A 24,145-nucleotide genomic window follows, 5' to 3' on the forward strand; every position below is an offset into this window, starting at 1 on the left:
TATGTAGCCAGGTTGACCTTAACTCATTATGTGTTCTAAATGGCCTCAGTCTCATAATCTTTATCTAACCTCTCAGAGTGCTGTGGCTATGGGAGTATACCACACTGTCTAGCATGTCCTTATTGATTAGTTCTAAGTAATAGTTCCTACTTTTCTTTTCTTTTTTTTTTTTTTTTTTTTTTTAATTTTCTTTTTTTCGGAGCTGGGGATTGAACCCAGGGCCTTGCGCTTGCTAGGCAAGCGCTCTACCGCTGAGCTAAATCCCCAACCCCCCCTACTTTTCTTATAATGTGAGCAAAGTTATTACCCATGTATTTTCATGTATATCATGACAGTCCTGCAAGAGATGCCTAAATGACATTGCAAACACATGGCTTCCTGGCTTGTGTGAAACAATGCTTGTTTGACCATTGTTTCCCTTGCCTCAGGTTTGCTTAGCATCTGGCCACACTAAGTGGGAAGTGAGTAGGAGGAAATGTTCAACATAGATGCTGCAGAGTGTATTAAGGGATAGTGTGGGTCAGGCCTACACCAAGACTTTCTGAAGTTCAATTGAGGACTCTTCAGGACAGTCAAATTTGAACATTTAGGAAGTGTTGCCCACCTATGTACAGTGATTGTGGGCAAGTCAACAGTGTTACTCTGAGTCTAGTATAACTTCTCTAAGAAATTAACTTTTTTTTCAGAGCAAATGAGCAAATGCTGGCTGCCTTCTGGCTCTGTGTGAACCCATTAGTGAGTCTCTCTTACCTGCTCTGTGAACCTGGAGTTCATTCTTCGCATTAGTTCAGAACCTTTTCCCAGCACAGTCCATAGTGCAGATCCTGTCGCATTTCTCACTGTCGAAACATGACTTTTCCTTACTCTGCATGACTTTGCCTGTGCTTGTGGATTTTGTGTTTTGGTTCTTTGCCAATTGTGACTCTGGATTCCAGAGTTTCATTCATAGTTACTCTGACAGCTTCAGGTAAACTTTTCTTTGTATCTACCTCTAATGGTCCCTTTCCCCTTCCAGCCACCAGGGTGATACTTATCTCAACATGTGTCCGCAGCACTCCATAAGTGTGTACTTGCTATGTGTCAGTTAATGAGAAAACTTAATGTCTCGAGTAAACATTAGTCATCAAGGTCATCAGGTTCTGGGTAGAGTGAAGGTTTTTGATGTCTCCTTTTCAGGTATATTAATACTGTGTATAAGGAATATCAATTGCATTTTTTATTGATTATATTAAATTGAATATAAAGAGGAAAGGCTTTTAAATTAAAAAATTAACCAATATATACAGCAAACACTGTGCAAGTTAATGGGGTTTCTTATAGTATTTCAGTGTTCATTCTGGCTTTTGTTTCTTCTAGCATTTATTCTAGCTTTGAGAAATGCAGAGTGTTTCTACCTATAGTCACCCTGCTGTGCAGAACCTTCCAGAGTGGTTTTGTTGTTACTGTAGTTTAGCCAGCATTGATCTATGCCTCTTTCAGCTTTCTCTAGTAGCCTCTAGTGGTGTCTGTGAGCTTGTCCTTTTTAGATTCTACACATGGCTGAAATCAGGTGTCAAAAGACTCACACAGTGGACTGTAGGAAGTCACAGACTTCCTCCTTATGCTCTTAACTCATTGACCCAAGCAGTAGTCTCCTAAAGCTCCAAGTCCCAGCCACTTTCTCACCTTCTTGTTTTAAGGCGATGAAGGTCACGTTTGTGCATTTTCCTTGTCATTGTCACCTGCATTTTCTATCTCTGCGTTCCTTTTTTCCTGTTCAGGTTTTGGTTGTTAGGTCTTGTTAATGTTTGACTATTCTGTGATGTTTTCAGAGCCTTTTTTTTTCTTTCCATTTGTGAAAGTATGCATATATGCTTAGCCATTTGAAATCACTTAAGTGGCTAGGTTCATGGCCTTTCTGATCTTTCCAAAGTCATATATTATCAAATAGTAAAAGTCGACTTTCAGGGCAGAATCCTTGATAGTTCTACTCAGGGTCATAAGCTATGTTTTAACACAGAAAATGAATAGGAAATACGTGAGATTTAATGGTCTGTGAGTTAGAGCTGTGAGAAAGGGAGAAGATATATTCTGTAAAAGGGCGTGCACAAAGAGTCTCTGGCCACTCTGCACTCTGTTCTATTGTCATTGAGTTCTGTGAAATGCTACCCCCTGAAGTCAGTCATCGGTGTTCTTCGCGCCAGCAAAAGAAGCCTGCATGTACAGTACTTTGATTAAAGACCTTCAGAGATAAGAAATGCTGAACTATTTCCTGGTAGCTCTAACATCAACTAGGCCTTGAGAAAAACTGGGATAAGTTTATCTGCATGAGGCACTTAGACAAAAGGCAACACAGGCCAAAATACAATGGTCAGGGTATAGCAAATATATTATGTCAAAATGTATCTTTCTTCTTTAAATGCTTTGTGAAGGTATCTGTGGAATAGGATGCTTTAAACAGTTAGTCTGGCTTTTTAGCAGTGTGCATTAAGCTCAGGGTTTAAACCCAGGGAATCACTTTTGTGTCAGTTTCTTGCCTCAGCTTTAATACTATGTTGAATTACTGCTGATGCAGCTACAGATGAAGTTATCTAAAGCTTCCATTTAAGGCATGTTTGATTGTGATTTTTCTAACCCATAATAATTTTACTACTTTATGAATAATATACTAAAACAAAATCTTGGTGTTTCTGTGTCACTGACTCAGAACAGATATAGAATTTGATGAGGAGCAGCCTAATGCTCCATTCAGAACAAGGAAGCCTGCACACTTCCTTCTGGCTATGAGGTACCCTTTGTAGGCTTGTTCTCTGCTTAAAGCTCAAAAGGAAGAGATCAAGAGATCTTACCAAACCAAAGGCAGGATGCCAATTGCAGACTATTGCCTAAGCGCCAAAAGCTATTTTATGTATAGTTTCTCAGAATGTTCATAATTGAGAGAGGCATTTTCCTGCCTTCACTTGCTTCATAACTGTATTTCCACCCAGTGCAAACAAACTGACTTCAGAATGCTCAAATGTTACTTTATATTAACATTTCTGAAATATTTTACTAAATAAATTATTCTGTGTTTTACTTGTTTGGAAAGTAGTGTTTCGGAAACATTGAGAAAATTACATGTTTTTGTGGTTGACACATTGAAAAGGGTAGAGGTTTAGTTCGGGATCTTGAGATCCATGAAGGCATCTCTCTTCAGCATTCAGTCATCAAAACATCTGTACAACCTATGCTTTTATTGGGATGTGAATGCTACGGCAGTTGGAGATGTGGCCACATTGAGTAAGAGCACTTGCAGAAGACCCCGCTGTGTTGTAATGTAGAGAGGCTGTTGTGTGAGCCCAGATAAGGGCAACTAAGTCCCATGAGGGGCCAACTCAGACAGCTGGGAGTAGATAGTTCCTGATTAACTCTTGTTGGATAAATACAAGTTTAAAATGAAGTGGAAATATATCGCCTCATTTCATCTCATACGGGCTAGAAAGCATTTGTCTGTGACATAGGTTTATATTAGAGCAACGTCACTGAATAAACAGCAGAATGAATGCATTTCGGAGGTTCTTGATAACTTTGTCAATTGTAGTTTCACCAGTGACATCCCTCCTCAGTGTCTCTGATTTAATTTTCTTTTGGGGGAAGTCAAAGCCCATAGCACACAATCCCAGTTATATATTATGTCCTGTAGCTGTCAGTGAGATTATAGCTCTTGATTTGATAGTGGAGTTTAGCTCCAGAGTTCTCAAAAGCTGGGTGGGTGTTTTAGGACCTTCACCGGAAGTCTCATTTTTGCCCATGCCTGTTGGAACGCACTCGGCTTCTAGCCCATCAATGCCAGATTTGAGTGTTTTCTCATAGGCAGTATAGGCTCTTAAATGAGTTTTTCAGAAATGTTAATAGAAAATAACATTTGATCATCCTGAAGTCAGTTTGTTTGCACTGGGTGGACATACATAGTTATGGAGCAAGTAAAGGCAGAGAAATGGCTAAGAAGTGACTAGGGAGGGTCCTTTGGGCAGGCCCGTGGGGCATGGATTGGACTTCTGGAGACCATGAGTTCTGCTATCTCGATTGCTAACCCTTTTGTGTGAGTGAATTGCTTCTGCATTTAAGACAATTTATACATTTGACTGTCTCTGCAAAGAAAAATAAGCACATAAAAATGTTTATCCGAGTTTATCGTATTGCTGAATCAAGCAGTTGCCAAGATCTATGAGATTAATTAGTAAGGAGAAATTAGTGTTTTGAAGTAACCTATAGTTGTTTTCAATGTAAATTGTGTTGAAAGGCAATTTTTAGTAGAAAGAGTTTAAATTTAGAATTCATGAAAAGAATTCCTCAAGGAAAACCATGTTTTAAAGTTTTTGCTTCTCAGCATCCTTAGAAGGTTCCTCTGTTTTACTTTTTAATTGTTAGCAGGTATATATTGTATATATAATTTTATTCCCAAACCAATCAAGTATTTCCCAAAATTGTCATATTTATCCAGACTAATGGATGAAACATTGTGGGGTTCCTGGTCATTACATTTAGGCTAGGTTAGATTACACTGGCATCTTATTAGGTGAACTTTATTAGTTTAGAGTTCATGGTAATTTGATATAGGCTGAGTTAAAACATTAGCAGGTATTGATGCTACTGGTTTTAAGCTGTTTAAATTTGCTCACACTAATATGATGAGTGTGCTAATTTAAAATGACCAACTTATCTATTCATTAAGACCTATCACAGGGACTGGTGGTTGGTAACCCTTGGGTAATTGGTTTGGTACAGTAAAAATGCAAAATCAATCAACTTTTATTTCCTTAGGTCTTTTCAAATTCAGTCTTGCCTATCTTCATTATTTCTCATATTCTGAATTATTATTAATGATAATTATGCTGGTGGCATTTTACTGTTTATGTGTACTTAGCGGCAAATTATATTTAATGTTTAATGGTAGAGGTGCATCTTTATCTGTGTTCAGTGCAATTACCATGGAGTTACCTTTCAGCTTGAGGTACTGTGCATGCCTTGTTTTTATTAGGCCCCATGTTATTTATTAAGCGTTTTCAGGTCACTCATTTAATCACACAACATATGTTTATTGCAGCCCTCCTGTATGGTAGGTGCTGATAACACTGAGATGGAAGGATATTGTCTTCCGCTCAGGAATGATAGGGCCCAGTGGGTTGATAGAGGCATTAAGAATGACTGTCGATACAAGACAAGATACTTGCCACTGTGGAGGTAAATAAGCATCCTTGCAACACAGAGGAGAGGGCCGGTGTGTTTCTCCAAAGCAGGGGAATGAGGAAACATTTAGACAGAATGCAGACCATATGCAAAGGCACTGATAGGTAGCAGGTCACAGTGGGGACGAGAAGCCATTCTGAATTAAACTGGGTACGTGGGATGAGGGAAGTTGTTCCTGGAGTGGATATAGCTGTTGAGAAAAATGAGCTCCTGAAGCCATGCAGTTAGGCAGGATGAGGGGGAATTTCTAAACCACCAGGGCAAATCCGACTTGGGGTAGATGAAGTGTATAATAGGATTTTAAAAATAACAGTTTTGGTAGAGTCCCTGGCTTATATAAAAAAGTGAGGAAACAAGGAGAACCCATAGTATGGTAGGAACAATGCTAGGTGTCCAACAACTGTTGTTCATCTCAGCCTTTCCCTCAGCCTAGGAAATGAGAGGAGGATGGGCCTGGATGAGGGTTCTCAGAGAGTGACTGGGTCACATCCCAGCCTACTTGTCTCAAGTTTAGTGACTGGGACTTAAACCTGTCCCTGTCCTTCCCTGATCTCTCCTTCTAAGTCTACATCAGTGGGCCTCTCTCACTTTTGAGGGACATGAGTGATAGAGTGAATTAATAGTGATGCCCTTCAAAACCTAAAAGAGAGTGATGGCTGGAGGGTGTGTGTGTGTGTGTGTGTATGTGTGTGTGTGTATGTGTGTGTGTGTGTGTGTGTGTGTGTGTGTGTGTGTGTGTGTTGCCTGGCTAGCAACATTGGTGGTGAGATATTGTAGTGTCAGCATCAACTTACGTGCACAGATTTTGTCAATGCAAAACACGTGCTAGTACTTCTTATAATAAAATGTGGGCAAACTCAGGTTGGTGAAATTAAAGATCCAGTGGGATGAAGGTCTCTAGGGGAATATACAGGCCTCTGTTCACAGCAGCAAGGTTCCTAAGGGTTGTGGAATGGATAAGGCAGACACAGTTTCCCTGCACCAAGTCTAATGAAACCTTCATCCTGCAAGTTTGGCTGCTGGCCATGGAGCCGTAGGAGGATCCCTCTTGGGCTGTGAGATGTACAGACACCTTCACCATACTGACAATGTGCTGACCCTGTTTCCCAAAGGAGCCTGTCCAGATGCAGATATTAGAGGTTTCTGAGGGGCTGGGGCAGGGTGGTGGAGAGATGATGACCAGACCTATCAGCATCAATTAGAGGTTGTAAAGTTAAGGGAACTCTGGAGAATTCTGCCAGCTGTCACTGCAGCTCTTGCTGGGAATATGGGTTTAACCTTAGTAATCTCAGCAGCATGAGAGTGAGCATGTGGATATTCTTAGGTTTCAGCTTCTATGGGTCTTGAATGATGCTGGCACATTTATTGCAGTAGCAACTACCAGATGGCCGCTTCACACCTTTTCCTTTGATTTCTCTGTTTATATTTTGTGCTTTGTTGAAATTACAAACTCACTCTGGTTAACGCATCTCAGCTATGTACTGTTGTAATACTGATACACTGGTGTCATACCATGATGAATGAAGGTCAATCCAATGGTCATGTATGTTCTCTGTGCCCCCTTTCTTTCTCTCTCCCTTTTGAGACATTAGAATGTCATTTTTAGCTTATGCAGAAAGAAGGAATCTCGCGTGCATTTCTGTTGCTTGGATCTCAGTGCATTTGGCAGCACTCATTGAGCAGTTGATGAGCTCCTGGTTGATTTTTGAAGTCACGGAGGGCACAGGCAATGGTCTGCAAAGTTACTGAAGAAAGCTCGGGAATCATTTTTAAAACCGTAGAAAAATGGAGAGCCACGCATGCATATGCTATGTTGTCTTAAATCAAACCCGGGGTAAAGCCGTGGTGACACATGCTGTTCGTGAAAGGCTTAATGCAGTCCTCCTAATCGGATGAATTGTCTTGTTGTGCAAAAACTGTTATTACACTGTGTGTGAAACCAACCATGCTGCAGGGGAAAAAATTAAATCGGCTGACTGAGAGGTCACTTGTGAATAGTAACACAAGATCTATTGCCGTTATTAGAGACTCTGGAGGACATTCACCCTTTTATGGTCTTTCAACTGCTGGAATGAAATATTTTAGTGGTAAATGACACCCTTCTGGGAAATCCCCCTGAAGATTCATTCTTTGCTGTTTGTGTTTAAAAAAAAAAAGAAGAAGAAGAAGAAAAAAAAAAAACGGTGGGAGTGGGGAGCGCAGGAGGCCAATCACATTATTCCTTTCAGATCGCCTAGTAAACTTTCCTAATTTGATGTGGTGTGATAACAGTCGCTTTTAAATGTTTCTCATTAGACCGTTCTTAGTCAGTGTCCATTAGGGCCACGCTCCGTCTTTTGTAGCATGCCATGCACTTTCTATTTTCTTTTCTGGAGGGCGTGCATGGAAGCATAGGCTCAGACACCAGGCTGGCTGGGTTATGCACTTTAAGATACAATGAAGTGAAATGTCTTTCTGCTTATTCTATCTGCTTTCGTTTTAAGAGTCTTTGATTACATACGGTATACAGGAAAGATTATGTGAATTCAGGTTTCAGTTCTGCTTGGAAACTGTGTTGATTGGTAAATATTTTATGAAATATTTTTTAGAACTGAGTAAACAGTTATTGATCTGAGGTGTTTATAACATAGTCATTAATGTAGGGACTGTGGCTCCTTTCCCATGGCTAATATTCAGCACTATTTGTCTGTTTATTCATAGTTTATCACCACTTTGAAATTTTCTGCCTTTTAGCTAGATGATGCAGGTTAGCTTTTTATGGGAACAATAAAATTGTTAGGGATAGCATTGCAAGTAATTTGAATACATTTTGTGTTTTGCTAATTTTGAAGTCAAGTAGCTGACATTTCCTCCGTTTCTTATTTGGTTTCAGTGCCTTTCTTTTCCTCCTTCCCTTTAAAGCTTTCTTCCTTTATTGCCCAAAAGCTATGGACCAGTTAGAGTGGTGTGAATAGGGATATAAATTCTATTGGATTTCTCAGTGCCTGCTTTTGTTATAGGTATTTTGATGGGTTCATTAAAGCATATCAGTTGAAGTGGGGGCAGGGAAGAAAACAGAGTTCAGGAAAGGAAATATATTGTCAGCTGGAATAATACATAGATATTTGAGCTTCACCTGGAAATAAAAATAATTTTGTAGAACGGGAGATAGAAACCCTTTGTCAGGCTGCTAATGAGAGGCTTGACCTAGCTGCTGCAGAGGCAGCATCTTTGGGGATGATGAGAGATGCAAAATGCACTGTTGCTAAGCAACTCTCTTGGCTGCCTTTGGAGCAGGTTCATATGTGCTAAGAGCTAATGAATCCTTGTGTCTGCTCTTTGAAAATGCTCAAAAAAGCCAATGAAGACATTCCCAGACATTTACCATTTATAAGTACTGAACCTTTCTTGCCATGTCATCTACTCATTAAAAATTAAATTGACCATTTAGTGTGTACTGCACATTGCTTTATTTTCCAAGCTGGACAGGGTTTGAGTCCTATATAAATATGTTTTCACAAAGGAGCTCAATAAAAATGACTTAGCTTTGGTCTGCTACTTATGTTGTTGTATGTGAAGAATTTAGTTGGAGTATCTCATTCTCCTTTTCCCCCTTTAAAGTCCAGAACACTCCTCTTTGCTTAGATATTTTTGAAACCATGCTATTGGCACAGATTATTCAGCTCAATGCCATTGTCTCCGAAGACTCTAACAATCTAGAAACTAGTAAATATTTTTAAGGGCCTTATCTAGCCACCCCACCCCACCCCCACCCATGAGTATTAAACAAAACAAATGAGGCAGGAGTAAGAGTGAGAGACTGAGGATGAATCCTGGATTCAGTACTGAATCTAAGTTCTTGGAATCTCTAGCAGCCTCTGATGACTTCTTGGGAGTGCTGTGAGGATGGACACAGGGATCACTGTGAGGGGCATGCAAGTTATCTCTCTCTCTCTCTCTCTCTCTCTCTCTCGCTCTCGCTCTCGCTCTCTCTCTCTCTCTCTCTCTCCTGTTCTTGTTTTTGCTTTTTTGCACTGAATTCCAGCTGATTTGCCATTCAACAGGAACTTAGTGTTACTGGAGTGGCTACCTTAGTCAGTTTACTTAGTATTTTCATAAGACATGAAGGCCCTTCCAGATCTGTTTTATATTTTACTCTTACAGGACATCTCAATTAAGGTGGCTATGTTTCTAGTGTTTACTTTACCCATGTTGTATGACAGACTTTTCCTGTAGCGATACAACATACACATCTCCTCACCCCAAAAGGGAACCCATGATAGGCCAAAGTATTGACTGCACCCAACTCCAACGCGGTGAGCCAGTGAGCATCTACTGGGCTTCCTAACAGGAGTGTCCGTGAACACTTACTTGGAAATCAGCAATGACTCAAAAGCAGCTGCATCTCTCAAAAGCCCAACTCCAACACTGGTGATGCCTCACGAAAGCTGCAACCCCAGAGATGTCCTTACAGCCTTCAGGCAGCTGACACAGTCATGTGATTTCTGGGCAACTTAGATACCCCCCTCCCCCGTGACTCTTTCCCGACATGTGTTTACTTTCAGTGTCTTATGAGCCTCCTCCTCCTCCTTGGAGGGAAGGTCTCTATTCAGAGGAAAGTGCCAGGCAACAAGTTACAGATCACGATGAGCGCTTGGTCAAACTGTGTAGAGCCACTGAAAACTCCCAGTGTTTGCTCATCCTCATCATAAATGGAGAATGTGTGTTTAGAATACGCTTTAATATTGATTTATCCTGTCTAAGAGTACAGACTAGAAACTTAATGGTCAGGAACCGGTGTGTGTGTGTGTGTGTGTGTGTGTGTGTGTGTGTGTGTGTGTTTTGAAAAAAATTCATTTCTTTTAAGGCAGAATCCTCCTATGAAGCCCAGACTATCCTTAAACTTGGGAACTGAGGTGGTCAGGGTTTTCTGAAGGGAAAGAACCAATATAATGAATATTTATTATATAAAAGATAAGTTAGGTTAGCTTTCACAGTAGAGGCATAAACTAGGGTGTTGCTTATTCACTGGAGAGGCAGAGAACCCTACATCTGCACAGTTCACAGAACAGGATGCTTCAGCTATCTCAGCCCAACTCTGAAGGCCTGGGGCATTACTGCACAGCTAGGGGCTGGTTTTCTGCTCAAGTCGGAAAGACAGAGAAACCTGGTTCTGATAGTAGCAAAAGATGGCAGGAATGGGAGCAATGGGTCAGATGATGCTTTCCCCATCAGGAAGCAAGAGAAGCAGCCGTGCTGGCCGCCCCTGCTGGGGGAGGGTCTTCTTGAGTTCATCATGCCCAGAGGTGCTGGAACGGATCTGCCCACACCTGTGGCTCTTTATGTAATTCCTGATCCAGTAAAGTTGACGGTGAAGATGGATGGAACATGAAGACCTTCCTGATGTACAATGTCCCTCATGTTGCTGGGATTACAGGCATGCAGCACCGTCACAGGCAGATAATAACTGCCAAAGTATGGCATTCAGAATGCCACCCAGAGCATGCTAGAATGCTGGTGAGTCTTTTTTTTTTTTTTTCTTTTTTCTTTTCTTCGACAGATCTACATTTTCTAAGGCTTTTTCAATTTAAAATTCTTCTTGAGTACATTTCAGCCCATATTGATAAGTACTTGATATATTATGGTCCTGAGCAAATACAGGAAAAGGAGCACAGTTCCTGTGTGCAATGTACATCATTTTTCGCTGTTGTGAGTGAGTAACTAGGTCTGAGAGTAGACCAAAGTAAACGCAGGGCTAAAGTTAGAACAGCAAATAGTAATTAGAGTAATTTCTTCCTAAAAGGATCAAAACTGGACTCCCTAAACACTATTTTTCCTGGCTGTAAAGGTTGTGGGTTGAAGTCCTAGGTTATAAGAAAGAAGGAGTCTGTCCTAGACAGGTTTTCTATTCCTGCGCAAAATATCATGACCAAGAAGCAAGTATGGGAGGAAGGGAATTATTCAGCTTCCACTTCCACATTGCTTTTCATCACCAAAGGAAGTCAGGACTGGAACTCACATAGGGCAGGAACCTGGAGGTAGGAGCTGATGCAGAGGCCATGGAAGGATGCTGCCTACTAGATTGCTTCCCTTGACTTGTTCGACTTGCATTCTTTTTTTTTTTTTTTATCTTTATTAACTTGGGTATTTCTTATTTACATTTTGATTGTTATTCCTTTTCCTGGTTTCCGGGCCAAATGCTCAAATTACTTTAGATGCACAGAACACATGAAACTCAAGAAGGATGACCAGAATACGGATGCTTTACTCCTTCTTTAAAAGGGGAACAAGAAAACCCTTGGCAGGGAATAGGGAGGCAAAGTTTAGAACAGAGGCAGAAGGAACACCCATTCAGAGCCTGCCCCACATGTGGCCCATACATATCCAGCCACCAAACTAGGTAAGATGGATGAACCAAAGAAGTGCAGGCTGACAGGAACCGGATGTAGATCTCTCCTGAGAGCTACAGCCAGAATACAGCAAATACATAGGCGAATGCCATCAACTTGCATTCTTATAGAATCCAGGACCACCAGCTCAGGGATGGCACCACTCAAAATGATTACTAATTGAGAAATGCCTTACAGCTGGATCCATGGAGGCATTTCCTCAGGGGAGGCTCCTTTCTCTGTGATAACTCCAGCTTGTGTCAAGTTGACACACAAACCCCGCCAGTACAGAGTCTATGCAAAGTAATGCAGGGCATAGAACGTGATGCACCTTGGAAAAATCCAAGATGAAGACAGAGAAGCAGGAACATGTTCCCAGTACAGCTGTCATCCATGTGAGGAAGCTCTTGTATCGTCCTCTGCTTCCTTCTCATCCATTCTGTCTGCCCTGGTCATTGAGAGCTCAGGGCAACCCTATCTGTTGTGGAAGGAAACTTGGCGGATTGAAGCAGAGGTCATAGAGGAGTGTTGCTTACTGCCTTGTTCCCCATGGCTTGCTCAGCCTGCTTCTTGAATCTCAAAGGCCCAACAGCCCAGAGTGGGCAGAACCCTTCCATGTGAATCATTAATTAAGAAAATGCCCTACAGACTTTCCTGCAGGCCATCAGAGGAGACATTTTTCAGTTGAAGTTCCTTGTCTCAGATGAGCATAGCTTGTGCCACATTGACAAAAACGATCCAACCCAGAACTTCAGTTGTTCGTTTGCTGTTACAGCACAATATCTGGTGCTTCTCTGCTTACCTCAGCCTGTCAGACAGCATTGCTTGGTATAACTTTCTGTTTTGTTGCTAGTCTTCTGTAGTTGGTGTTGTCCTGACACATCTAATTCTTTTGAATTTGAATTTGGTTAGTGTGACTGGGGAACACAAGATTTAATTTTAATTAGTTAAATCTTAAATTTGGGCAATAGATTCTCAGACTTGTAGAATCTGTCCCTCCCCTGTGAGGATGGCAGTAATTTTCTTAGTTGCTTGCTATTTTGCATGCTTCCAAGACTATCTTGAATTTTTTTTTGTTCTATTATACTTTATGTCCCCAGTAACATACTTGCTTTGCATTTGTCTTCAGAGTTGACTTTGAGGTCGTGGTGATGGGTTCTCTAACTGTAAAGCACTTGTGAGCATAGGGCAGCAGGGGCTGTCTCTTGTCCTTTTGTTATTGAGTCACTCACAGATCGTTTTACTCACTCACCATAACATTTAAAGCAAGGCTGGGCATGGTAGCGCATGCTTTTAATCCCCACAAACTAGCCTTGAACATAGGTCCACCTGCCTCTGCCTTCCTAGTGCTGGGATGAAAGGCAATGTCACCATGGCCAGAATATTCTGCTTTCTTAATGTCTTCAAAAAAAAAAAACCCTTGCATTTATCCATCTATTAATAATAACAACTATTATTTGTATATGGGGATATGGGTGAATATTATATATGTCACAACCCACTTAAATGGAGGCTAGAGGTCAACTGTGTAGAGTTTGTTAGAGTTTGTTTTCTCATACATCTTTATGTGGGCTCTGGGGATCAAAGTCTTTAATCTACTAAGCAATATCACTGCCATCAACTTTAAAAAAAAGATAATATTTATTTATAATTTCATGTATATTGGTGTTTTGCCTGCATATATGGACTTGACCCATGAGTGGAATGTCTTTAGGGGCAAGAAGAAGGCATAGGGTTACCTGAATCTGGAGTTAAGGGTGGGTATGAGCTGCTGTGGCTTTGTGGGTGCCAAGAACTGAACCTAGGTCCCCTGGAAGAGCATGTAGTCATAACCATTCAGCTATTCTTTAGCTCCCCAGCCCGACACTATTTTTCATAAAATGGAACTCTATTTCTCTGTGTATGATGCTACGATGCATGTGCTTAATCGTGTATTATGTGTGCGTGCTTATGTTTGTGTGCATGCACGTGTACCACAGTTTGTATATGGAGGTCAGAGGGCAATCACAAGGCATTGGTCCTTGCCTTCTGCTTTGATTGAAGTGGGATCTGTTTGCTGTTCACTGCTGTGTTTGACAGGGCAGCCAGGGCATGAGCCTCTGAGGACTCTCTTGTCGCCCCCTCCCATTTCACTGTAGATAACTGGGTTTATATAGACTGCTCCTTTACTCAGCTGTATAGTACATGTGTACTCTGGATTTAAACTCAGCTCCTTAAGTTAGGCCAGAAAACACTTTCCTCACCAAACCATCTACCTGCAGGCCTCACGCAATTTTTTTTTTTTAAAGAAAAACATATAGAGAGATCTTGAGTCTGAGGGGTCCTCAGGACTTACACAGAAGTTTAGTGATTTGGTAGAAGAACTCACATAACTCAGTGTGTCTGCGATCTGTTATAGAGTAACAGAATAAAATATAAAATAAGTGAGAAAATTGACTCATGGGATTGATTACTGTGGAGATCAGACAAATTAGTCCTCTGCCCCTAATTCCTCCAGCACAGGGTCTGATGGAAGTCATGCAGTGTCTTGTTGGGTGTGTATGAGAATCTTGGGGGTATGAAGGCACTGTTTAGGCTGCTTAGGTGAGGAGTTCTGTACATTGCTATTATTCAGGTTTTCTTAATTAAACGACAGTGGGAACGACCCCCAAATTCATTTGCCAACACCTTACCCAAGGGCAGCCTTGCAAGAAGGCTTTTCCATAGAAGCTGGCTTCTTGCATTAATTCTTTATGGCACAAATGTATACTTAAGTGTTAATTTGGTTAATTTGGGCTGTTCTAATTTTTAACATAGTAGAGCTGAAATAAGTAATTGCAAGCTCCATTCTTTTTCTCAGAAATTTTTTTTTGTTTTTTATTTGAGACAAGGTTTTTGTAACCCATAAATGGTATGATGGTCACAGCATTGGCCAGGATGGCCTCATACTCATGGCAAGTCTACAGACCTCCGATTGCTAAATTAAAAGCACAGACTACTGTGCCTGGCCTTTTCATATTTAAGTGTACACATTAGCATCTCGCAAGTGTGGTATTATACTTCCTCCTCTTCCTCTTGTCGTCTCCTCCCTCCATGTTCAGTGTTCTCCACTCCCCTCTGCCTGTGTCCTATTGCTTGAGGGAAGTGTATGATCTACTGATCTTTCCAGCCACTGGAAGTAGAGTTTGAAACTTTGTCTTTAGAAGCAGTCTTATTACACCCCAGAATTATGTGACCATTTTGCTATATCCTTCTATTGCATAATTTGAATCTACATCAAAACTTTAATATCCAATAGTCAGTTGTCTGATAATTTGCAGTTGTAAACAGTAATGAGATTGAATGTTCTTATAGTTCCTGCTGACTTTTTATGTGCACATGTTTATATGTGGGGAGGTACATATGGGCATGTGGAGGCCAGAGGTCAGACTTGTCTTTGTCAGCCACTTTGAGTTATTGCAGCAAGGTCTCTCTCTGAACCTGGAGCCCACTCGTTTGCCTAGAATGGATTTTGTATAAGCCTCAGGTCCTCTCCAGACTCTGCGTCGCCATGCTGATAGTGTGTTTCTGTGCCATCTGACATTTTCCCACGGTTGGTGGGGCTTGAACTTAGTTCTCCATCCTTATTCTTGCATGACAAGCACTTTACCAACCAAGCCATCTCCCTGGATCCTTGTTACTATCTTTTTTTGTTTGTTTCCAAGTTTTCCGTTTATGTGTTTTCTCATTTTGGATTTGGGTAGGAAGTGTATAGTAAGAAAGTTTACCATTTTTTCTTGGAATATTCGTGCGTGTGTGTGTGTGTCTGTCTGTCCATCCATGTGTTCATTTGTATGCACATGGGTGCATTTACTACAGTGTACTTTTAGAAGACAGGGAACAATCTGCATAGTAGGGTATTTCTTTTCGTCTTTATGTGAGTTCCTGGGGTTGAACTCAGTTTACCAGGCTAATCTGCATCTTCCTGGCCAGGTGATTGGGTTTATTCCTTTTGCTGGCTGTTGTTCTTAATCCATATCAATTCTCACCCAGATCATTTCTATCTGGAGTGGCTCTCAAAGGCCTACTTGTTAAAGGCCTGGTTGCCCCTGTGATACCACTGGAAGTGTTGAAGCCTAGAAAAGGAGTGCTTGGAAGGTTGAAGTAGGTTATTGGATTGCCCTTGAAGGGATAGGGAGCCGTCCTGCCCTTTTTCACTTTGTTTTCTGGTGGCTATGAGGTGGACAGACATCCTTGATTACAGATTCCTGCCATCATGTACTGTACTTTATACATCCATAGTGACAGGGCCAGGTGGCCATGAACTAAATCTCTGAAGCTATGAGCCAAAACAAACCTGTTCTCATTAAATTGATTGGCAGAGGCATTTTGCCACACAGCAGAGACTATCATACTCTAAGAAGGCTTTCATTGTTAATGCTCAGTCAGTTCTTACCTGTCCCAGGAGCACGCTCGCATTCACCTTACATTTTTCTAAATTCTTTAAAATGATTCATTAGGTATAATTCCTAAAACCATGTGGAATTTTTTTTTCTTGTTGGTTTACCCTTCCCTGCTAGCTAATTGGTTTTTCTAAACCATCCATTGATTAATTTATCACCCACCCCATCATGCTCCTGCCATTGATGCGAGCGTCAGCTTCCTAATGCTCATTTCATCTCTAGTCTGATGATTTGCCCTGAAGCAGAAGATGATGCAAGATAAGGGCATCCAGATCTGTTTCCCGTCATTTCTTAACAGCAGTTTACAGTGTTCACTTCAGGCAAGACACCCAGTTTCCACCGTTGCTCATTGCTTCCAGAGATTGATATCAGCTGCACCCCCACCCCCATGTTCCTGGTGGTTTTTTTCTTCTTTAGAAAGTTACTGTTACTTCAGTCTTTGTTTCAATCTTGGTTACTGTAACGTTTTGATCAGGTCAATGTTTACTGTTAATCCTGGGGGTTAAGACCTTATAGATTCACTTATGAGGTGTAAAGTTCCATTTCCAAGTCATTATCATTGAAGTGGGGAAGAAAGGCTTTGGAGCACGACTTGCCTGTTAGCAACTGTACTGACCCTGTCCTCTCTTTCCCACTGCTGAGGTGGGGAGTAGCACCTTTCTTACATGGTTAGCATAAGGTTAAGTTACACTGTTAATCTCTGCTGACGTTTTAATACCTGGGAAGTTGACTTGACTCTCACGGTTTCCTTGAGCAACCTCTCTCTCTCTCTCTCTCTTTTGTACTAAAATCAAGATATGGATTTCCTCCGGTTTTAGTATGTAGTTGCTCACTTCATTGTATATACAGAGTTATATCTCATTGCACAGTGTTTACACTCTAGGTTCTGTTTCTGACAGAAAACCCTTTTCCAGGGACACACAAGTAGCAAGATGACTGTCTGTAATGGAGGAGAAATCCTCATGCTCTACATCACTTAGAGGCTACTGGCCTTTAACTTCACTTCTACCAATCAGTTCTCCAATGATTAGGAGCTCACACGGTAGAAAGTAAAAGCTGTATTTGTTCATGGAAGGAAATTAACACCTTCAGGAATTCAGTTATCAAAGTGTTAGCAACTGGCAGAGTTAAAGTTTATTATAGTACCTTTTCTTCTTCAGTAGTTACATTTTCACAATGAGGTCAGACACTTTGATGGTTTAAATTTCTTGTCATATTTTTGTGTGTCTGTAGACCCTTTGATGCTAAGAGATGGTCAGCAGTCAGAAGGTAGTAAGCCTTCCCAGGAAGTCACATTTGTTTTGGGGCTAGCCAGCATATCTCAAACTCCTCCACTGATCCACTACCAAAATTCACCTCCCTGTAATGTGCAGCCATTCTTGGAGCTGCTGCACTGTTGACTTTATTTTCTGATATATTGGGAAATTTACATTTCAAATCTGAGTGCGTCTGCTTTTGACACAACTGTACCCTTTATCTGACAGGTACAATTTTCTGGTTCCATGTTAATTTGATTATCCTACTGTTAAGTACTTTACTTTGCAAATGGTTTGCTTTTAAGACCCATTTGTAGAGCAAACGATTGCAGCATTGTCACAGGATCCACTTTGCTCACAGGAATTCAGGCACCTGGAGAAGTTTCGGGATCCTTTAGGCAGAAATGAATCTGTATGTAAGGTATGAGGGTGACGAGGTGAAAATATGACATTGCTGACCTTGTAGGGCTCAATGGCAGCCACAAAGGTCTCAGAACTAGATTGCTTTGACATAGTTCTCACCTCTATTGGAGCTCCAGTTTGTCACCTGAAATATGCTATAGTGTGTGCAGGAGATGGATAGCGTTACGTCACTTGTTCTTGGAGAAGTCACTACAGATCAGGCACACAAGCTAGATTAGAATAAGGCTAGAGAGCTATAGCCCATAGAAAGATGATTGTCTGGTCTGTTTGTTGGTCTGTCTTTTTCTTCTCTTAACCTCAGATGACTGCCAAAGGCTAAACAGCACAACCAGTTCGACCATCAGTTTTCAACCTGAGGGTCCCTGTGTGAAATCAAGTTTTTCCTCCTGGCTCCAGGCTTTGAGAACAATGACTCTGAGACTCAAGTACTTTTTACAGATACCCAGAGCACAAACTTTGGCTATTTCCTTAGTAGAATGTAAGTCATTATGTAATTTACTCTAGTCTAAGTTCTAGCACATAGCTGGTTACCTCTCACCAGCTCCTGGACTTCTGACCTCCTCCATGTTCCCTGGGCCAGTGCCTTGCTTGGCTCTGTGTCAGAAAGTTTTCTGCCTTTGGGATGTCCCACCTTCTATTCCACTCTTTCCTATGGGCCCCAGGATTTTTTATTTACAAGCAATGCGACCATACAGTACACAGAGATTCTGCATCACTGTCCATCTCGGGTGGGAGGGTCGAGCGGTGTGGGGTGGGGTGGGGTGATGGGGTGTCGAGTGTGGTTGTACAGCTGCTATCCTGAATCTCAGTATTCTGTATATATTTGGTATTTACATTATGGTTTGTAACAGAAGCAAAATTGAAGTTATAAAGTAGCAACAAAATAATTTTATGATTGGGTTATCACAACACGAGGAACAGTATTTAAAGTGTTGCAGCATTGGGAAGGTGGAGAGCCAGTGCTTAAGACTATTTGCTTAATGATGGTGTTGTGATGTAACTATAATTGAATCTCAGAGGAGTAAAATTATACCACATTTACCTTACTTTTGATGTCTACAGACTTCTTATATGTGGAGGAAATAATTAACTTTTCACTACCTATCAGTGGACTGCTTTCCAATGAATTACTTAAGCAGTAAGCAGTGCTATAATTAGAAACGTCAGGTAATTGAGGAAGAAGGAATTAATTAATCTTAAAAAGCCTAATTGTATATAATGTCCTTTTTTTGGTAGAGTGATTTGTGTGTGTGGGGGTAGGGGGTGGAGGTATGTCTGTGCACGCTTGTGTGACCCAGATTTATAGCTCCTGGGTTGGAGGGATTTTGTTGCCTCATTTTCTCCAGCAGTTGGGAGTATACATGTGTCATACAACATCCAACTAAGGTGAAGAGGTTTGTTTTTAAGATTTCAGTTTATGTGTCTGCGTGTTTTCCTGCATATATGTATATGTACATCATGTACACGGCTTGGTGGCCAAGGAAATCAGTCTGGATTTAGAGTTACTGGTAATCGTGATCTGCCATGTGGGTGCTGGGAACTGAACCCAGTCCTCTGCAAAGACAAGTGTTTTTAACCACCGAGCCATCTCTCCAACCCCTCAAATGAAGGATTTTTAAAAAGGCCCTTTAAGTATTAAAATTCTTAGATTCATTTCTGCCTATGCCTATAGACACAACTCAAGTACATTACCATTTTTTTGTAACATAAAATTTGTGTTTTACCTTTTCATTTATAGTCTTGTGCATATTTATTATTTGATAGTCTTTGAGAAGTGGCAAAGAAACTTGCACACATAGAATTTAGGTCCACATTTCACAGGGCTAAGTTTTAGGCAAAACTGGACCAGCATTTGCTCAATTCCAAGGTGTAGAAACCTGTGTAAGAAAGCCGTGGGCTTACTGTGGAGTGTGGGTGGAGCAGGGTGCAGATGCTCTTCTCACCAGGTGACCTGGGAGAAATGGTGGCAGGAACTGTGTTCAAAGAGATGCACTTAAAAGCAAGGGCGTGAAGGGAATGCCCCTACTGTGTGCACAGTACCTCTGTGGGGAAGGCGAAGGCCAGCGAGGAAGTCCTAGCTCTTTTCAGGTGAGCACAGGCGCTGAGACTCCTCACCAGGTGCCCTCCCTCTCTGGACTTGTATTTGCTTAGGCTGACTGTATACATCGCCTCTGGCTTCTTTTGCTTTAATGCTAGAAATGGGTAGTGCTTTGTTCACACCACCCCTGAACTCTGCTGCGACTCCCCTGGTTCCCCATGCAGGTCTTTGGAATGCCCTTTGATCGTGGGTCAGCACAGGGATTCGAATAAAACATGAATCATCAGTGCACTTTGTGGTGCTTTTGCCTGGTGTCTGTGACACCAGTTGGAAAGTAGAAGAGAAATAGACACTGTTGTGTCTGCTTCCCTCTTCTGTTGGATGATTACCTTGTTCTTCGATCCTTTTCCCTGGTAATTTTCTATTTATGTGTTTATTGGTATATTTTCATTTTAGTGATAGCCATGCCTCTCCTCTCTTAAGAAAGAGAACTAGTTATAAGCATTATAAAGTCTCATATTTGATGACTGATATTGTAACAAAGCACTTACATTGTAATCGGTAAGTAAATAGTGCTGCTTGTGATTTTTACTATAGAGCTATCTGTAAGAGTGTGTGTGTGTGTGTGTGTGTGTGTGTGTGTGTCCCCTATTGAAGGCTTGGCAGCATGTATATTTTTCCTGGAATTGGAGTTAAATTATTATATTTCAATTTTAATGTTCTTGATTCCAGGGAAATGCAGGATTGTGTTTCACTTGAGGGTTTGGTTTTTTTTTTTTTTTTTTTTTTTTTACCTTTTTAATGGCAGAAGGTTCATATAACTCCATATTCCTGTAATAGACAGTCTAAAATCTTTGTTTCTTGTTACTGTGCCATAAAAGAATAGATGAGTATATTGAGACACGAATTCTCATCATTCTCTGGCTACTAATAAATGAAGATTCCTATGGGTTTCAATTTTATCATACAGAAAATAAAATAGTTAAATTAAATGAACTTGACAAAGCATAAAGTCTTTCTGACTTTTTGCCTTTCCTTTTTTGAGATGTGGACTGCTGTTAGCCCTGACTGTTCTGGGACTTACCCTATATCCCAGACTGGCCTCAAACTGATGGAAAGCCATCTGCCTGGGCCTCTGCATGCTGGGTACAAAGGCAGGATCATGATGACCAGCCTTTCTTACTCTTAACAAACGAATCCATGATTCTTTTTTTCTTGGTTAAAAAGATCAGCAGTGGGGTTTGGGATTTAGCTCAGTGGTAGAGCGCTTGCCCAGGAAGCGCAAGGCCCTGGGTTCGGTCCCCAGCTCCAAAAATAAAAAAGATCAGCAGTGTGAAATCTTTCTCAACTAAGTCAACAGTGTGAAATCTATCTCAACGGATTTCTAAGTATAATATTGTATAATATTGCTAACTATATGAACGTTGTTATACGGTAGATATTTATACAATACATATAATGTTGTGCAACACTGCAAACTAAAAATTGCTGTACAGTAGATTGCAAGTGTATTCTCATTGCTGATTACTGATGTTCTGTCTCTACAGAGCAGCGCTCTCTCACATTTCCTTCCCATATCAGCTAGGAGCTACTATTACTTTTTGCTGGCCTCTTTTGTTACTTTATTTCAGTGGATTACATGGTATTTGTTCTTTGTGCCTGGCTTGCTTCTCTAAGCAGAATTCCTCAAGGCTCAGCTAAGTTGTCCGTGTGATAGGGTTACTTCTCTTTGAAGGCAGAGTAGTACAGGCAGCACTGTGTCCCTCCACCCATCCATTGATGGCCTTGGTTGACATCTAGGTTGTCTCTGTTGTGAATAATTGTGAATTATGATTGTGGATAATGCTGCAGTGATTATGAGTTTGTAAATATCTTCTTGAAGTTCTCCTCTTGCTTGTTATGGACAAATGCTAAGAAGTAAGTTTACTAGATCATATATTAGTTTTATTTATTGTTTTTTTCAACTTTTGAATTTGTTGGTTTAAAAACAATAACTTTTTTTGTTGCTTGATGTTTTTGGCCATTCTGACTGTCTCTTGATCACCACTTGTGTAGAGTGTCTCTGCTCTCAGCCCTGTGCCTTTGGCTCTCAAGTCAGTGTTCTGCAGCATTTACACAGCTGGACCTTGCTGTCTGTCCACTGAGCTGCTTTGTCTTTTGGGTGGAGCTGAACCCCTTAACCTTAAGTGAAGTTAGTAGTGTGACAGAACTTGCAGTTGCCAACTGCTTCCGGTCTGTCTGGTAGCTTTTTGCTACACATCTTTTGCTACTTTTTTGTTTGTTTTTCTGTGTTTATTCTTGCATTGGTTCTTTGCTTTCTTTCGTGTATTTTTATGATTATTTTCTTTACAGTTACCAAGGGCATCAAATAAAACATCATTTAGGTGCAGCAGTCTTTTTCAGCTGATAATTTGTGTACATAAATGCCAGTCAATATATAAACCCTGCTCTTTATTTTTTTAACATTACCTTTATTGTGTCTATTTATATATTTCATAGCTACAGTATTTATGTTTTTGCCTTCTAACTCATTTAATAGAATTAAAAGATATATATATATGGTGCAGCAAACTGGAGCAGCTGCTAAAGATGCTGTGACCAAGCCTGCTGGTCTGAGTTTGATCCTTTAGAATGAGAGCACTTTTGCTTTAGTTTAAGCTCTGATCTTCACACATGCATGGTGGCATTCCTTCCTTTATCTCCTAATAAATAAATGCAAAAAATTGTGTTTTATATGATAAATGTCTCATTACCATAATATAGGATTTTGACTGTCTATGTATTTACTTTTCAAGTGAACTTTAGAGTTTTCTGTGTTTCTGTGGTGCTGTCTAGCATACTTGCTTTTCATTTACAACAGGTCTCGTTAACATTTCCTTTTAGACAGGTTTAGTGCTGTTCTCATTCAAGCTTTTCTATATCGGAGAATACATAGTATATATTCTACCTACATGGCTACTTAACTTGGGTCATTATGTCTTTTTTTACCCCCAATTTATATATATATATATATATATATATATATATATATATATATATATATATATATATCCTACAATTTGGGATATGTCTTTTTTCTCCAATTATATTTTTATTAATTAATCTTTTTTTATACATCCCAAATATTGCCCCCTCCTGGTACCCCTCCCATAGCTCTTACCCTTATTCCCCCGCCCTGTTGCCTCTGAGAGGATGTACCAGTAGTGTATCTTTCCTCCCTCGGGCATCAAGTCTCTGTAGGATTAGGCACATTCTCTCCTCTGAGGCCAGACAAGGCAGCCCTCTGCTACATACGTGCTGAGGGAGACCCACAGTGTCCGCTCGTCAGCTACCATGACTTAAGGATGACAGAGATGATGTAGAATAGCCAGTGTAAACATCTGACTTTTTTTTGGGTGGAAGCAGACAGAAAAGGCTGATGTTTCCTGAGGTCTAAGGCTCTTAAAGCAGCTCTACTTTTAGGGCATAAATACAGCATTTTATTTCTCTACTGACAGTATAATTAAGACATTTGTTTAAAAGCCACATGATTAAATACACTGTTTTATAAAATGCACTAAACACTCTGATTGCCATTCTCAGAACTAAGGATCTGTCAGAGTGCCCTGGTAGAAACCGTTACACAGCACATAATTGATTGAGACCCGTGGAAGGCAATCTAAGATAACCTTTTGTTTTTAATTAAAACGGGAAATAAGAAGCCAGTTCAAAAAATTGTCTTCCTTCATTTGTCCAGGCGGAGAGCAATGGAGTCTCTGTGCCGGCGAAGCCCTATAACCTGTGAAACTCCTTAGGAATTCTGGCGGTGTACCGTGAGCTTATAGCCAGCACAGCTCAGGCACTGCCGCGATACACATGGCAAGGATCATTAGCAGACTAATATTTTAGCTGTCACACGTTTTCGTGGTAGGGGTAAAAGGACATTCTTCCTTCCTGAAATTAAAGTCAATGCCTTCTAAGAGGCTTAGAAGAAACCAGTAAATAAAGGATTCAAGCCGTTGAAATGTCGAGGACTAGGTTTTTGGATTACACTTTGGCCTATTAAGCTAAGGCTTGGACTATATAAAGAATCACACGTTACTTTAGGGAGAGTTTTTTCATGCTCTTTTGAGACAGCATGATGTTTTTGTTTTGTTTGTTTGTTTGTTTGACTGTTTTTGTCTGGCAGACTTTAAGTCCCTGTAGAGCCCTGGTTGGCCCCAACCTCTAGTCCTGAGTGTCTGAACCTGCATTCCTCCTCCGCAGTGTCCTTAGTGCTGTGATTGTCGTATGCCACTGTGCCCAGCTGTTTTGTTTGTTTTGTGTTTTGCAAAATTAAAAGTTTTTTTTACAGCTATAATGAAATTACATCTTTTCTGTCCTTCTTTGTCCTTCCTCGACTTTCTCATGCTCCCTACTCTCAAACTCGTGTCTTACTTTCCCTTTGTTATT

General features: G+C 40.7%; 1 protein-coding gene across 5 annotated transcripts in view; it reads left to right on the forward strand.

Moving 5' to 3' along the window:
- The window catches only part of Focad (focadhesin), a 321,997-nt gene that overhangs the window by 120,511 nt on the left and 177,341 nt on the right, over positions 1-24,145 (forward strand). The window contains exon 1 of one of the 5 annotated variants that reach the window (XM_039111095.2): positions 17,956-18,154. The exons of the other annotated variants lie outside the window; for them this stretch is intronic. The gene's annotated coding sequence lies outside the window, so the exon portion shown is untranslated. Of the gene's footprint in view, positions 1-17,955; positions 18,155-24,145 lie in introns of those variants that run through there. 5 annotated transcript variants of the gene reach the window in all.

The sequence above is a fragment of the Rattus norvegicus genome, chromosome 5, assembly GCF_036323735.1.
Source record: "Rattus norvegicus strain BN/NHsdMcwi chromosome 5, GRCr8, whole genome shotgun sequence".
Classification (NCBI taxonomy): domain Eukaryota; kingdom Metazoa; phylum Chordata; class Mammalia; order Rodentia; family Muridae; genus Rattus; species Rattus norvegicus.